This window comes from Amaranthus tricolor, chromosome 4, assembly GCF_026212465.1.
Source record: "Amaranthus tricolor cultivar Red isolate AtriRed21 chromosome 4, ASM2621246v1, whole genome shotgun sequence".
Lineage (NCBI taxonomy): Eukaryota > Viridiplantae > Streptophyta > Magnoliopsida > Caryophyllales > Amaranthaceae > Amaranthus > Amaranthus tricolor.
In genome coordinates, this window is record NC_080050.1 from 21,909,935 (window position 1) to 21,927,710 (window position 17,776).

Genomic DNA, 17,776 nt, shown 5'->3' on the forward strand with positions numbered 1-17,776 from the left:
AGTTTTATATAATTTGAAAATCATTTCAACAAAAATGGAAAATGACAATAAAGAGCAGCAACAACTCAATAAAAACAACTCCCTTGGGTTACCCTCAACCTTTGTTTTGTACAATTTGAAAATGTTGAGCTGCTGAACTGGCTGCTGCTTGGATGGCTTATCTGCTAACTATTAATAATATAATCAATTTTTATTATCTTATAAAAAAAGAAGTAATTTGCACAGTCTGGAGTCTGGACACGTATATTTTATATGGATTCAATAATCATCTTTGTTTTCTATTATTTTCTGGTGCAGGATATCTGTTGTTTGGATGTTGTTTGGATGCTGATAGTGCTTTTTTTGATGCTGCATTGCTTTCAAGAGTTGCTGCGTTTTTCTAATTGTATGATGAATTTCATCTCACTTTTCTCAGTTTCTGTTGTAGACTTGTAGTTTTAGGGTTTGGTATATTTCAATGTGCGGTAAGAAAATATCTCTTGTTTCCTTCATTTCCCTTTATGATGTTCATTTTGTAGGCTCCTAGCCTCCTATGTTTTAGCTCTTCCTTTATTTGTTGGAGGGGTGAGAACTCAAAACTTCTAATATGGGTTCCTGAGATTCCAGGGATGTGGGCAGAACCTCATCCACGACGTCAAAGCTTCTGCTTGTTTGGGAGTGCAAGCATTGCCGTGCTTAAGATCCTTCTGCACTTAATAAATCCACCATTGTTGCCCAATCCAGAAATTTGACAACCATTACTCCTCGCAATAATTCTGCAGTAATGTCTTTAATAATTTTTTCGCCTTTTTTTTTTTTTTTTTTTTTTTTTGTAGTTTCTTGGTTTTTCTTTTGTTATTGTTGGGTTTGATTATGGTTGTTTTACATGAAAAATTAGGGTTTTGATTTTCTAGGGTTTACTTTTTTTTTAAGTAATGTTCCTCGAACCTTAAGAAATGCAAAGAAATAGATCGCTATGGGAGAGAATGCTTGCATTGGTACTGATACCGGTGGCATGACACAATGGAAGACATTGGTGATTAAAAGTCTTTGTCATGAAGCCACTACACTAAGAAACGTGATGTTGAGTTTAAGATTTCTTTAATTTTATATAAAAATTACCTCTGTGACCAGAACTTCTAGTAATTTTATATAAGAACTACCTTTGTGACGATCAATGGCAGTGGGACGAGTGGGAATTAGGTAATCATACCCCGTCTGACTTAAGACCTCCGTCAACGACGTGTTGATGGAGCTCAAGGTCTGAGTACAAAGGCGATACCCCACATCGATAGGCAATGCAGAGGCCCCGTGTATTGCGTCACTAAACTGTACAAGAACCGTTCTTATGCGCTCAGCCTGCAAATAAATAATAAGTTATATAAGAATTACATGTACGAATTAATATTTTTGAACGTCGAAAGAAAACTTACCAATATTGTGGCAGTGGGATGATAGTGCGATGCTGGATGTGCAAATGTTGGGTTTGTGATGTGCAATATCGTGATCTGCCTATACCATGCCATGTACATACCCAATCAGTGGCGGTTATGATTGCTCACATCCTCCATTCACAACCTTTTTCCTACGCATTAGTACATTTTATAACATACTTTGTAGGCTCAGACTCAATTACACGGAAGTTTCTACTGTTAGATATTACCCATGCTTTAACATTCTTCTTAAGGTGTTCCAACGAGTTAAACTCTTGCCCTATCCTAAACTCACCCATTGTCAGTCATGGAGTTGTCTTTATTCCATGTCATCCATGCATCAATCAATCTTTGATCAACCTCATCGATTCGAAGCCAGTCTTGAGATGGAGCACCATCCCTAATCGTCGCATCTAGAGCTTCTCTTTTTTCATCATCCTCTTCTGGATCAGAATTAATATGCTCATCCTCCTGGTCTAAAGAGTCAACCTCATTGGCATTAATACTACCCAAGTGAGTAGGAGAAGTAAATCATCAATATGCTCATTCACGTAATTTGAGTTTGTTAACATGTTTGTAAACGTTTCATGGCGCACACTAGGACCCGATTCTGGAAGTTCCATGTTAGTCATGACTTCCCTCACATTACCTAAATTTGCAACCATTTCGACATAAATATCCATTGCAGTTCCAAGGGATTGTGATGCCGCATAAGCAAGAGCACTTATGCTTTCATCATTCTTAACCGGGACTGACACATTTTTCCCAGTCACCGGATATTTCATCTCTATTTTTAATTCATAAGAGTTGCAATCACAACCAATAACATCATACACTTTGCTAAGACACACCTCAAAAGTCGTATGTTGACGATGGATAAACATAACTGCATTTAATCCTTCATTATTCACCATATCAACTCCCTTATGACTAATTTCCCCACCCCAATACACAAGAACAGGATAATGATCCATGTTCTGCACACAGAAGCATGTTACTAATATGATACAGCACACACTTTTAGTTTTATACAAGCATGAATAAGTGAAATATCAATATGTATCGTTGATTGAATTACTTGGAAGTATAACAACTCTAATAGGATGCGTCAATTCAATTACAACAAAACTAATAACATAAGTATACACTAGACACATTAAATTAACCCAACAAAGTGATGAACTTGTCATTGAAGCATTTCAGCAAACACTTTATGTTCATACAAACTACATAATGTAATTGAACTATAAAGGTATAAAACTAAGCTTAAACTAAGTAAATTAACATAAAGCCACAACTAATAATTTATTACAAAACAACCAGCACAATCATAATCATAAAAATGAAATTGCAAACTTGAAAAAAAAAATTAGGGTTCTCACATAATCCGTACTGTTAGGGCATGGAGGAAAGAGTACTACACATATGTCAGAGAAAGCCTCTAAGTGTTGAAGAGGGCATTCGTTTTTCAACCCATAAAATGGAGTCTCCTTCACCATGTGAGTAAACTGTGGGTGAATCTGAAATGAAGCTGGGGAAATCGGTAGTACCACACTCCCTTGAAACTCTTGGGACCCAGGTGTCCCAAATTGACCAAATAAGGGTTGATTTTTGCCCATTGGTGATGTAGGAGGGTTGGGTATGGGTGGTTGATGTTGAACTAGAGGTGGAGATCGTCTCGTGACTCTTTGAATCTCAGGATTGTAAGGAACAAGTTGTAGTTGTGATCTCCGAGTGTTATGGTTCATGCAAACAACACTAGAAACCAAGCGTAAGCACTGACAAGCAAGATTATTAAACAAGAAACTACAAGAAAACAAAAATGAACTACATTAGGCACAAAATCTAAACATAACTCCTTGTCTCTGGCAACGGCGCCATTTTGATAACCGATTTCTAGCACGTCGTAATACTAAGAACCTAGTTATGCAAACAATATTTATAAAACACCCTTATACAACTATAACAAGTATAGAGGTAAGTCGGGGATTGAACCATGAGGACAAAGCTAGCAAGACTAAGGACTTGACGTAGATGGGTTAAAGGATGAGAGGGTGTATAGACTAAACTACTAAAGCGATAAGCAAGCAAATATAAAGGTGACTAGAAATGATAAGAGGCAAACGAGGGTGGTGAGGATTCACCCTAGGTCGGTTTCTACGGTCTCATGGAAAGCTAGGTCAAGGGAGATCGAACAGTGATCGATCGAGACACTCAAGATAGCGAGGGGAAGTTTGTGACCCTATAAGCCACATGAATGACCCATAATCGCCCTATGTCTCTTGAAGAGTGGCAGGACAAGATTCGAATCGAATATCAATCAATCAATCAACAACAACCACAACCCTAACCTAACACATGAAGAACAATCACCAAATCTAGGGTTTCACCAAACCACAACCCCTAAGAAAACTACTCACACATATTAGAGACTACTAATGCAAAGAATATAAATGGAAACATGATTGAAAACATTAAGAACAAGAAATAAACCAATAAGAAACAAAGAAGCAAGTAGTAAATGAAGCTAAGAACTACTCTACAAAGCAATAAATGAAGTAAAGCAATATTGAAGAACAAACAAGCAATAAATGAAGCAACTACTCAAAGCAAATGTAAAGAAAGCAATAAAGAACATCAAACGAAAGTATTGAAAGACAAGAAAGCAAATAAAGAAGAAATAAACTTACATAAACCAAAGCTTGAATGAAAGGAACAAAAGGAATGTAAAGATACAAGACTTGAATGTAAATAGGAAGCAATAAACTCTACACCAGGGCATAAAATGAAGAAGAAAGCAATAAATTTGATGTTCTAAGTTGAGAGGGATTCTCTACAAATAGGCATAGATAATGCATTCAGAGTAAATGGGTATTTATAGGCCAAAGGAGTCGTGCCCTAAAAGCTCTAAGCCGTTGGATTGAACTTGCGAAGAATCGAACAACGCAGAAAACAGGGTCCATTCGCCCAAATCTACAAGCTATTCGCCCGAATGGACTTCATTCGAGGTTTCCAAACGTTTTAAGCTCGAATCTTGGTTTTCTTCAACCATTCGCCCGAATGGCTTGTTCCTTCGGCAAAAATAGAAACTTTAAGCATGTTTCTTGAGTTATAGTGATCCATTCACCCGAGCCAGCACCCATTTGACTGAATGGGTGGTCGAATGCCAAGAGTTCTTCCTCGAAACATTTTCTTGAAGTGCCAGAAGGTCTTTAAACTATGCGACGCTCTGGGGGATGGCTTAGAATACTTAGGAAGACCTCGAAATGCGTGTCTCATCTTCGATAGTCGTGTCTAAGCCTCGAAGTCGTGCCACTTGACCTCAAAACCTCCAAAAATACCTGAAATAACCTTAAAACACCTCGGAGACAAAAACAAGGTAAGATTGAGTGGAATATGCATATAATCAACGTAAAAATAACGAGACTCGACACTATAATGAGGGCATAAATGTGCTCTAAAATGAGCACATCAGAGGCATAGTAGGGTGTATATGATTATTGGGGGTTAATAGTGAAGTACAATTTAAAAGAGGTTGTTAGTAATAATCGTTTTCTAAGAATAAAAAATGATCTAAGGTGTTGTATTAGTTAATGTAAAATCAATGGGCTAGATATCTTATTATTACATATTAACGAGATATTTTATCTTATATATAGAGTAGAATTGAAGTATATATGACAAGGTGGACGATGTAATGATTTAAAGGTAAAAAGAAAGATTTTTTGTTCGATGAAGGTGATTAAAGAAGAAGAAAGAAGAAATATGACTAAATTGGCAAGTTTATGTATTTTAAAATAAGGGCAATCGGGAAGTTTAAGAAAATCAAAGATTAATAAACGAATTAAACGCGAAGGAGGTAAAAGTACGAAAAGAGTGATACTTAACCATTATTCGAGAAGAAGATGATTTGAGGTTTAGGTACCAGATTACTTTGTAAGAGAAAGCACGTAGAGTTATGTAACGAAAACTATGATTAAAAAAATATCTAAAATAAAATAGTTAAAGAAAAGTGAGTTGATTACCATTGATATTGGGTAAACATGGTGAATCAATGTTGCAGAGTAAAGGTGTGAGGAAGTCAATAAAAAAGCACAAGGTCAGTTACAAGAATTACTATCATGACATGAATGGTAGAAATTATCATATTTTAATGTTTTATAACAGTATTAGATCCGTTCTTTTGGGAAATCTAGAGTGTTGGATGGCTTGTTTAAATTTGACACGTATTACCACTTATGTTTAAGTATATGATTAAGTAAGTAACAACGTTTCATGAGTAGGTTAAGAAGACTTTAGATTGAGGGTTCTGTCTTAATGGGTAAGTAAATCGAATTGAACTTTATAATTATATATTGGGTTTAGAAGACTCGAGAAAACATTATTTTACAATATTATAATGCTAAAAAAACATAATATGCTTCATGAGTTTCAGACATTTTATACGTTAAGACATAAGCTTAAGTAAAATCCTTTGAGTCTTTATATGGTTGTTGATATCGCAACCCTGTATGTTGGGATGATTTTAGTGAGTCCATCACTTTAGATCGACTATACTATTGGAGATTGTCGAACAAGTTAAAATGATTCGTAAGAATCTTATGGAACGCAGGATCGACGAATGTAGAATTAAAGAGAAGACCATATGATTTTTGATGTGGGATAATATGTACAATTGATAGTTTCACCGATGGAGCTAATTATGAGATTTAGGAAGAACGACAAGTTGAGCTCGAGGTTTAAAGCATGGTATGAAGTCACAGTGAAAATTGGAAAAGTTGTCTTAGCGAAAGTCCATGATGCGTTTCATATTTCGCAAATTAAATGTGTATATTCCTAATAAGTCACATGTACTAGATCTGGAACCCGTTAGAACTTGACGAAAATTAGTCATTTAGGGAGCAGCCTAGCAAGATCCTAAAATACTTAAGTGTACACAAGAAAAAAAGAATAGAAAGTGGGAGATATTCTATTCAGGTCTATTTACAGAGGTTAGCTTAGTTACGGGGTCATAACTTTTCTTTTAGGAGGATAGAATGCAATAAAATTTCGGGTGTTTTCACGTGTTTTATTGTTTAAATTGTGTATTATTGCATTTAGTACATGCTTGCATTTGAAATCTGAGTTTTATTACGTATTTGAATGCAATTTTGTATGTTTAATGTAGTTAGTTTATCGAAAACTATGATGATGAAGTCATGCGTCTGTGTTTTAATGACAATCAAAGTTGTCTTTGATGGTTGTCTTTGATGATGGATTATCGGGAAAATGTGCCAAAGGGAGCCAATTTGAGGGATTGGATAGAAAATTTTCATGTTTAGAATATTTTATGCTGTAGTTTCGAGGACGAAACTTCTTTCAAGGGGGTACTCTGTAACACCCCGCAACTATTTGACGTCAGTTAGATAGTTTAAATTATTTTTGAAAATAAATTTTAATATATTAATTATCATATATTTGTATTAGTTATTATTATAATATAATTTTAATAACAATTATATATATATATATATATATATATATATATATATATATATATATATATATATATATATACATATATACATATATATATATATATGCATATATATATATATATACATATATATATATATATACATATATATATATATATACATATATATATATATATATATATACATATACATATATATATATATATATATATATATATATATACATATACATATATATATATACATATACATATATATATATATATATATATATACATATATATATATATACATATATATATATATATATACATATATATATATATATATACATATATATATATACATATACATATATATATATACATATATATATATATATACATATATATATATATATACATATATATATATATATACATATACATACATATACATATATATATATACATATACATATATATACATATATATATATATATATATATATATATATATATATATATATATATATATATATGTATATTATTTAAGTGGTCATTCATTATCTTTAAAATAAAGTTAAGTATGGGTTAGGGTTAATTTTATTAGGTCTTGTAAATAAAATACCCAAGTAAAATATGGATAGGGTTTTAATTTTTCTCCCTTATTTATCTCCCTTACTAACAAAAAATAAACTAAATACCCACATTTTCCCTACTCCCTCAAAAAGTTTCTGATTTCTTTCATCTTCCTCTTGCTCCCTTCTTCCTTCATCCCCCTCCCTCACAAAAAACAACCATCACACGTCAGCCACACCAGCTGCCCACCGCAGCCGACCTCCGACACCAGCAGCCACCAGGCGCCGCCAAATAGCAGGCGGTGAAAGCCCTTGTCACGTGTCTTCCCCCTTCTTTCCCCATTTTTGTGAGCTTCTACAATTTCTTGAAATTTAGGGCTTTAATTTCATAAAATCTTTGAGTCATGATGTTAATTTATGTTATAATTAGTGAATCTTGATAAAAATTAGTATGGGTAAGAATTAAAAGTGTGAATTCAGCATGAATAAGTTAGAATTTGGATTGGGATTGAGAATAAGGATTAAAAAGTGTATTTAAGATGTGTTTCAATAGTGTTAATGTATATAGACAACTTTGTTGATGATATTATTGAAGTTTAGATTTGGTCTTTACTGTTGTAAGTATTGGATGAATTTTCAGTAGTTGTTTGGCAATACTGATATCAAATTTGTTATGGGTAAGAGTAATAATGGTCACTAGCGGATCCATGATCCAAATTCATAGGTAGCACCAACATATTGAAGTAAAAAAAAATAAAAAATCTCGGTTTAGTTTGTTTGCAAAATGAACAACCCATATCAATTTATTGGTCTAGTTCTCATATTTTGATATCTTTATACAATTGCATCAAAAGTAAATTTTAAAAATAAATTATACTCTAAAAAGGTACAAGTTATCATTCAACAATTGATCTCTCATACTATTATGCGCTTTATTATATGATTTATTTTTAATCAAACTCCAAACAAGTGACCAAGTCTAACATTCCATCCGCATTTCATGGAATTTTTCAATATTATATCATCAATTCACAACTATCATCTCTAAATTCTATTCCTAAATCCTAAATAATCAATTAAAACCATTAATATAAATAAAAATATAAGCACAAACAATTAGAAATTAACAACAAAAGATTAAAAATAAAAATGCATTCCAAATTAGAACTCATGAACTAAAGCTTAAAAATGAAATTAATCACAAAACAAGAGTAATCCCAAATTCGTTGATAATGTCCAACATTTCTACCACATTTCATCCAAAATTTCAACGTTTTATCATATCAAATTCACAATTATCATCTTTGAGTTTCTATTCCTAAATTCCAAATAATAAATGAAAAGTGAAACCACTAGTAAAAAAATATAAGCATAAAATAAGAAAAATTTTAGCAAAGAAAATCAAAAAATCTCAAGATAATTGAATGAGATTAAAAGAACAACATACAAGTCAATAATTGAAGAAAACTAGAAATAGATTTGAAGAAAAGCAAAAAGCAAACTGTACTCTTAGCGCGCAAAAAGCAACTGACTCATCGATCAAGCATTTTTGCGCACTACAAAAAAAGCGCGACATCACCCAACTACTCTAAACAGTCAGAAATTTTCGACCACTTTACTGACATACACCCACCAATCGAAAATTCCAACTAAATTCCTACTACTAGTTTCATGGTAGGTACCTTCAACAGATTTTCGACTAACTTTATAGTCGGTAACTTTCCGACCATTGCAATGGTTAGTAGTTAGTCGGAAATCTTAGAGAAAAGAGGTTGATCGAAGGGTAGTCGGGGATTAGTCGGAAAATACCGTATTCCTTCTATAAATACCCTCAACCAACCAAACAATTTATTCTACTTACTCATTCACATCTCAATCTCTCTAAACTTTCTTTCCCCTAAATAATTTAATTTCTTTCATACAGAATTATCATATTTACATTATCTCTCAAAATTAACTGTATTCCAAAAAATATCAAGGTATATTTTTTTGTCTTAATTACATTATTTGTTGTTTCAATTTTAGAATATTTACATTAAAGTTATATATGCATTATTTATTTATTTTTGTTATATGCTGTATTTATTTTGAAAAAATAACTAATAAGCTTTTAGGTGTGGCCATTTTTCGTAATAATTATAAGTACTTACTCAAAATAGTAGTTTTTCTCAATTATGTTCTCATATGTACTATAAAAATGTGTTAGAAATGATGAAAAATGTTCCTCAAATTTGATGAAATTTAGCATCATATTATTTACTTATATTAAGTGTTGCAACAATAAAATCAAACTAAATTAGTAAAAGAATAATTTGCGAATTGGAGCTTTAAAATTGGGCACTTGTGCTAATTAAAGCCTATATGTTTATTTTTAAAGGATGTAATTCGCAAAAGTGTGTAGTTTTAAAGTTTTAATTTGCAAATTATTCTTAGTAAAACTTGATGTTGTAACAAAAGCAATAAGTAAAATTTACGATGTTGAATTTCACTAGATTTGAGAAAAATATATTTAACACTTTTTCGATACATTACAATAAAATATGTAGCACTTATAAATTTGGTAACACTAACATGTAACTCTCATTTGTAATCGGTAACACTTATATGTAACACTTCAAAAAATAATAACATTATTGTGTAACACTTTAAAGATTGGTAACACTACTTTAAAAGTTGGTAACATTAATGTGTAACACTTTAAAAGTAGTAATATTTTAAAATATTCCTTTTATATACCAGTAATACATTTGTAACACTTTTCTACTTAATTGTTGTTTTATTATTTTTGATTTTAAAAATTGAAATTGACAAAATAATGAGTTTTAATTTAAGTTTCTTTAATCTTTTTCTTCGATATTAATTACCCAAACTATTTTTAAAAAAAATTTAACCAAGCTAATTAATTTTTTTAAAATACTTCAAATAATTAAAGAAGAGGGAAAAATAAATTTTAAAGAATTTGATTTGAATATAGTACTTATGTTAATTATAAATAAGAGGAAAAAAATAAATTAAATAATTAAAAAAAGAGGGAAAAATAAATTAATAATATAAATCTAAACTTTAAATCCCTAAAATAGAATTGCCCCCAATTTCCATCTAACCTAGGTTTAGTTTCCCTTTCCCCTTCTCAAATCAAAAAATGTAACAATTGTCCATTCCCCTTCCCCTTCCCCTTCCCTTCCCCTTCCCCTTCCCCATCTCTGAAAGTGTATGAAAGTTTTGATCGATTAACAGTTTCCTCCTTTGCAATTTACTTAACGGTTAATGCCTCTTCGAAATTTCTTAAGACCCGTCATTTTCGGTACTCACTACCCACTATGATCCTATCATCCACTCATTGTAAAAAAAAACAAAAGCATCCTCTTTTCTGCTCCAAATGTTGAAGAATCACCAATAATTAATTGCTCAAACTTTCTATATAATTCGAATACCAACATCTATTCATCGGTTAGTATTTGTTTTCTTTTTTATTTAAAATTAAAATATTTTAATTGTCTATGTGAAATTGGATATGTTTATGTTGAATGATTCATTTTTATTGGAAAATTGAATGTTTATCCTAGTCTGTTCACAATTTAGGGTTTTGATCTTGTTGATGAATCATTTTTAGTTCTTAATTTCAATAATTCAATTGTTTTAAGTTATTTAATGCTAATAATATTAGTTTAACTTGCTAATCTTTTAATTTTTGTTTCTAAACTTTAAATTTACTAAAACCTTACTAAATGGATTACGAATGATATTTTGGGTATTCACTTACTATGTAACATTAATCTAAACAAAACGTTTTTTGTTTGCAAAACAAAAAGTTCAGTAATATCTCTAAATCATGTTTTGTTATTATTTAATATTCCCCCTATTCAGCTATGTGTCCCATTTCCTTTATGGTTAAGTTACCTTAATTGTTTCATTTTTATTTTTGATTTTTATGTCCTTAGTAGCTTTATCTTATTTTCAATTATACCCTCTATTACTCATACTAATTTCCTCCCTTACATCAAAAACCCATAATATAACTTTTTTTCTATCCTTAGTGTCCCACTTTTAACTCTCTTTAAAATCTGTGAAAAGTCAAATGAGACTATTAAGGTGAATAGGAGGGAGTATTAGTTTTAAATCGTTGATCTCTAATTACTTCACGTAATGAATAGGTTTACGTTAGTGATGTGTGAACGAACCTATTTGCCCAACGGTAAATATTGTTAATAAATGTGAACAACATAACTGTACCTAATTACCTATTATGAAAGTAAAAATTACTTCATGTAGTGTCAATTATTTTTTATTTTGTCACATAGTACAAGGTTTCATACTTATAAAAATTATAGCAAAATAGTATAAAAATAATTAAAAGTTAATTAAATAAAAGTTCCTTATGTTTTTATCTTTGTTTATGAATTACTATCATTTACTAAAAAAACCCAAAAACCCAAAAACGCCTCCTAGTCCCAATCCCAACAACATCATGGATAATCAATGTTTCAATCAATCAATTATCTTAATAAAAGATTATTTAACCATAAAAATAAAAAAATAAATTTATTATAAAACCCAAAAATTATCAAAATATGCTATTTTTCTTTTTATGATTGCTTTTGTAAATTTTAAAATTCACTCGTTCACTTGTGTTTTTAAGTATACCTTTTATACTTGTCTCATTGTCTGGGTAATAATACAGACTAAACAAATCCTATGCTGACAAGGCAATACTGATAATACAGATAACTGAAAGCTGCAAGAGACTTAATATTTTGCAACAAGACTAATTACCCAAAATTTGAGTAATTTAGGGAATAAGATGGAACTAAAATTTCGGTAAAACAAAACAAAAGCAATAGATAGATACAATTCCAGAATAAAGTGCATCAAATACCACAAAACTAAAACAACAACAATGGAACAAAAAATTTCCGTATAACAAAACAGTTCTACAATCAACTAGAATATAGCACAAAACGAAAACAAATAAAACTGGAAACCCTAGAAATGAAACTCAATAAAATTTCAGTATAACAAAACAGTTCTACAGTCAACTAGAATATAGCACAAAACTAAAACAAATAAAATTGGAAACCCTAGAAATGAAACTCAATAAAATTTCAATATAACAAAACAGTTCTACAATCAACTAGAATATAGCACAAAACGAAAACAAATAAAACTGGAAAACCTAGAAATGAAACTCAATAAAATTTCAGTATAACAAAACAGTTCTACGGTCAACTAGAATATAGCACAAAACTAAAACAAATAAAATTGAAAACCCTAGAAATGAAACTCCATAAAATTTCAGTATAACAAAAACAATTCTACAATCAACTAGAATATAGCACAAAACTAAAACAGATAAAACTGGAAACCCTAGAAATGAAACTCAATAAAATTTTAATATACTGATGTCATCAAATAGACAACGCTAACAATGCAGGTTGCAAAAATACAAACTAATTAGAACAAATCACATATAAAACATACCTTATATTTCCATTTTAATTTGTTGTTAGGACCTTTCTTGTAAAGCATCACGATGTGCCAATTCGTAGCCTGAAAAAAAAAAATAATAAATATCAATAAAATTATATTATATCAAATAAAATAAAAACAATAAATAATCAACCCTAACCATCATAGGAGTAGGTTCCAAATTCCAATCCCGGAACAAAGTCATCATGCAATTCAAATTCATTTATTGCGAAGTTGGTCCAACTACCACTTGCATCTCCTCCTTCACTCACAGTTCCTTGACTTAAATAATGAGTTGTAATGTAACCCATATGGTAATGTTTTCTGAAATTTGTGCGATGCCAATAACTATGTGTAACATTAAGCATCGATGTGTTTTGGGTCTTATCAATTGTCCATTTTGATGGGTGATGACCCAAGTGCTGAAAAAAGAACAACGGTTGTTGCTTTAGCATCCCAAGAGTGATTCCGTAATGATGACATAAATTTGCCATAGAATACTTAGTGAAATCCAAAGGTATTATATGATGTGTGTCGACTGATAATTTCTTCGTAGACAACATAGTTTCGTAAAATGTGAAATAGATAAACCCGCGTGTAGTACTCCGGATGAATTCCTCCTGGATGGTACATTGGAAACGGAAAAGGATAAACGTCGTATTTTGGAAAATCTATATCAGTGAATGGTGTTTGCACGAATCCGGGCATTGGTTGTAAATATGGTTTATATATTATATGATCTTCCATAATTGAAAGAGAAGAAAATTTCAGATTTTATGAAGATAAAATTTGAATTTAGGAAAATGTTCAGATTTAAAGTTGAAAAATACACTAAGAAAGCAATCAATTTAGAGGCAAAAAGAATTTAAAAAGTAAATGAGAAAAATTTCTTTTACTTTAAAGCATTGAAGTTCATCAAGCTAGAAAACTCATCAAATAAGGACAAAATATAATGAACACAAGAATGAGGGTTTTATTTTGATGCTTTTGCCTCTTAGATGTTTAAATATAGTGAGGGTTTTCTAGGTGTATGAAACTATTTTTAACTGTAGTTAAACATCTAACAATAGTTAAACATCTAACTATAGTTAAATAAGTACTCACTATAGTTAAAATTTATATTCGTTGAGGTTGAACATGTTAGAGCTCTTAGCAAATTTAGTATGCTTCACAAGTGAGGTATGCAAAATAGCTGAATTTTTTATTTCTTTTTATTTTTGTATATGAAGAATGTCATTATGTTCTGGAGTTCAAATAAGTCTGACTTGATAAAAGAAAAAAGATCGTTTCTAATTATGAAAATATCTGAACCAAACTTGATAACAGTTGGACCATATCTAATCCAAATATGATTATTAATGCCTTAATGTTACATCTAAGAGGTTAATGATTCATGGGTATTATGATTATGATCTAAGAGGTTGTACTTGGCTCTAACGTTCTAAAGCTCTAAAATTATATTTCTTATTGCTTGATCTTTTGTGATTGTATTAATAGAGATATTAGAAACTTTTTATTTCATGTGACAATTTATGAAAGCTTACTCTATGCAACTGATTTTGCATTGTATTAATAGAGATATTTGTTAATTGTCATTACAGAGCTATCAATGTGTGCTGGATCAAACCTATTTGAGGGCATCTTGATCTTCTCATGCGACTCTTGGTTATAGACTTATAGTATATAATGCATTCTAATTTCACCATTTTTGGTATGTTTGCACCGGATATTTGATAGTGGAATCTTATTTTTCACCTCATTTACCTAACTTGATGGTTTGCATACTTAAAACAAGCTAATATACACGAATATAAAGACATGAGTACAATGAAGAATCTTGCTGGGAATTCTGTGAGGAGTATCTGGAACTATTCATGTTTGAGTGGCCATTGTTGTATCACTGAGACTCGTAGCTTAAACTCAGTGAACTTTCCAATTGAAGCAATCAAGGAAGCCGCCTTGTGAGTTTGAGGAGGAAAACCGAGACTTTCCAAATTAAACCAATATGAACGCTTTGTGTGTTAGAGATGCTGGGATTAAATTTGTACCAGTTGCACCATTTTCTTATGGAGCATTTGTAGTAATTTTATGGATTGAAGCAATGAATGATAAGCTCAACAATGGGTTTTTAATAGTATTTTATTTTATTTTATTTTTATTTTTTTTTTGTGTGGGGATATTTTCGGTGGCAAGCAACTGCAGTTTATAGATTATGAGTCTTTATTTACTAGGAATTGTTGTTTATTAGGAGTATCTACTAAAACATGCATAAACAGTTTTTCTCTTTTGGTTTATTTGATAACAAGACCGTTTTTTCTTTTAGTTTCTTCCTTTCTGGGATGGAAGGCATCCAAATTTCATAATGTGTTGTTCTTTCTGGGTGTGAATATATAATTTATTACTTCTTTTTAAAGGTCTAACAGCCCGTTTGGTACATGGTATTAGAGGGCGGTAATGGTAATAAAATTAAGTAATGAAAATTTTGGTTGTTTGGTTGCCTTCAATGGTAATGGATGGTAATAAAATAAGGTAATGAAATTACCAAAAAGGGTCATTTTCATTATCATCAAACAACATGGTATTAGGCGGTAATTGTAATGAAGTATTACTGTGGTAATAAAATAAGGTAATGTTGTTTCGAGCTGAAGAAAAAAAATAATGAAGAAAAAAAAGGTAATGTATGTAATTATCCAAAAAAATATTATTATTAAAAAAAGAATTATTAGATAAAATAATTTAGATACAATAATGCTTTTAGATACAAATATACAATAATGAAACTAAGAGTCATTACCATTTTTTATTACTAACAACCAAATGCAATCAATGGAATATTATCTTTCATTACCATTCTTTAGTCATGCACACCAAACAAAAGAATCTTCATTACCAATTCTCATATCCATTCCTTCATTACTATTGCCATTACAACATTTCATTCCCATTACTTCATTACCATCAACCAAACGGGCCGTAAGTCTAAGTGTTGTTTAATTTATATCTATTTTTCTCTTATAAAAGGCAATTATAATAAGCTATCCAGCACTTTTAAATCCACGCTCATAGTCTCATGCAAGAAGTTCCAATGTGTATCATTTATATCCCTCATTCAAAAGCTTTAGGATTGTTCACTTACAACGTCTTGCTACAATGCAACAATCAATGTTCATTTTTATTTTCTTTCTACATGTCCAGGTTGCCTGTATATATGAAATGGCTACTCTCAACTCTCAAGCCCGTATTAGCAAATCGATTCAAATATTAGTGTACTCCTACTGCCATAGGACATGCAAGCACTCATCAGTAAAATTAGCAAGTCAATTGTAACACCTATTCCAACCAAATATTCTAGGGCCTTGTAAGACCTTTGAATGCATATTATAACTTGCAGATGCTTGTACCTTTATAAGTTTTAAATTGTTTCCTTAATTTAAGAGAAGCTTTACCCCCCTTCCCTACTCCTTCAAATCCTAATCATTTGATCAAAGAAATTTTCAAAATATTATAAAGGGCTATTGTACCTTTAGGGATTGAACTGGAATGTTTGTGGTGGTGTCACTGTCACCTATAACGATTATGTTTTCGGTCTGTCTTAAGCAAGCTATTGAAACTCTAACTTTCTGCTAATTATGTCGAGAGATATGGGTGCTTAGTTTGCTACAATTTTCAAGTTTGTCCGTCCCACTTAATTTGATACATTTTCTTTTAACATGCCTCTTTTTTTTCTCATGGATTTTTTTGCTACCTATTAATGCAGATCTATTATATTACATATTATCTATTATATATAAAAAGCAAGAATGTTTTTTCAATTTTCATTTTTTGATCTAAGGAATAGTGTTTTCCTCTTTTAATGAGTTACATCCATGTGTCCCTGGGAAACAATCCACACCTTTGATTTCATCCCTCAACTTCTTTATACCCTTGTCAACCTACATTGCCAATCCTAGCCGATCTTAATGATTCTACCAACGATTTTAACCGATCCTAACCGATCCTACCAATGATCCCACTTGATTCTGATTCCACTAACGATCCTAGACGTTGGGTTCGATCTGAATCGTAGAATCGTACATTCTACGATCCAGATTGCGATTTCAACAATAATGTTAATATCAATTTTTTCTTAGAAATTTTTTGAATTAAATGATTTCCTATGATAACTTCTGACGATAATATAATTCCAATGTCAATCAAACGAGTCTTAAATTTTACTCCTTCCATTTTTTTGTTCATTTCGTGTACTTTTACATAGTTTTCAAAATAATTTTTAAGCCTCCATATGCCTAAGTACGAGTTATAAAAAATAAAAAAAAATACATAATAAAAAACTATACATTAAAACGAATATTGTAAGGTCTCACATGAATATGTTTTATCAACACTAATATTTATTTAAAAATCTTAGTCAAATTTCTCTTTTTAAAATAAAATATTCTAAATGAGAAGAATAATAAAGAACAGAGGGAGTATTAATTTTTTTTTAAATGTAGATATTTAATGTAAATTGTAATTCAAGTCTATGATCTACTTGTCAATTGTTACAATAGTTTACGTTACCAGTTCTAATTAACATGAGAGTAAAATACCATAATCTTCCAATGGTAAATGCTAAACAAAATCTTCAAATGGTAAATATCTAAAGAAGGATTACGATTATGCCATGCCACATAATCTTCCATATTAACCTACAAATGTCTATTATTTTCTTAATTTGGATTAAGTGTATTAATGCAAGTGGTAATTAGGTCTGGAATTAATTAAGGTTATGTAATGTGAGGTCATTATCATTTAGCTTTCCAATCAAACGAACTTCCAATATTTCTTCGGTTACTATTTGATTTTTCAATAATAAATGTCTA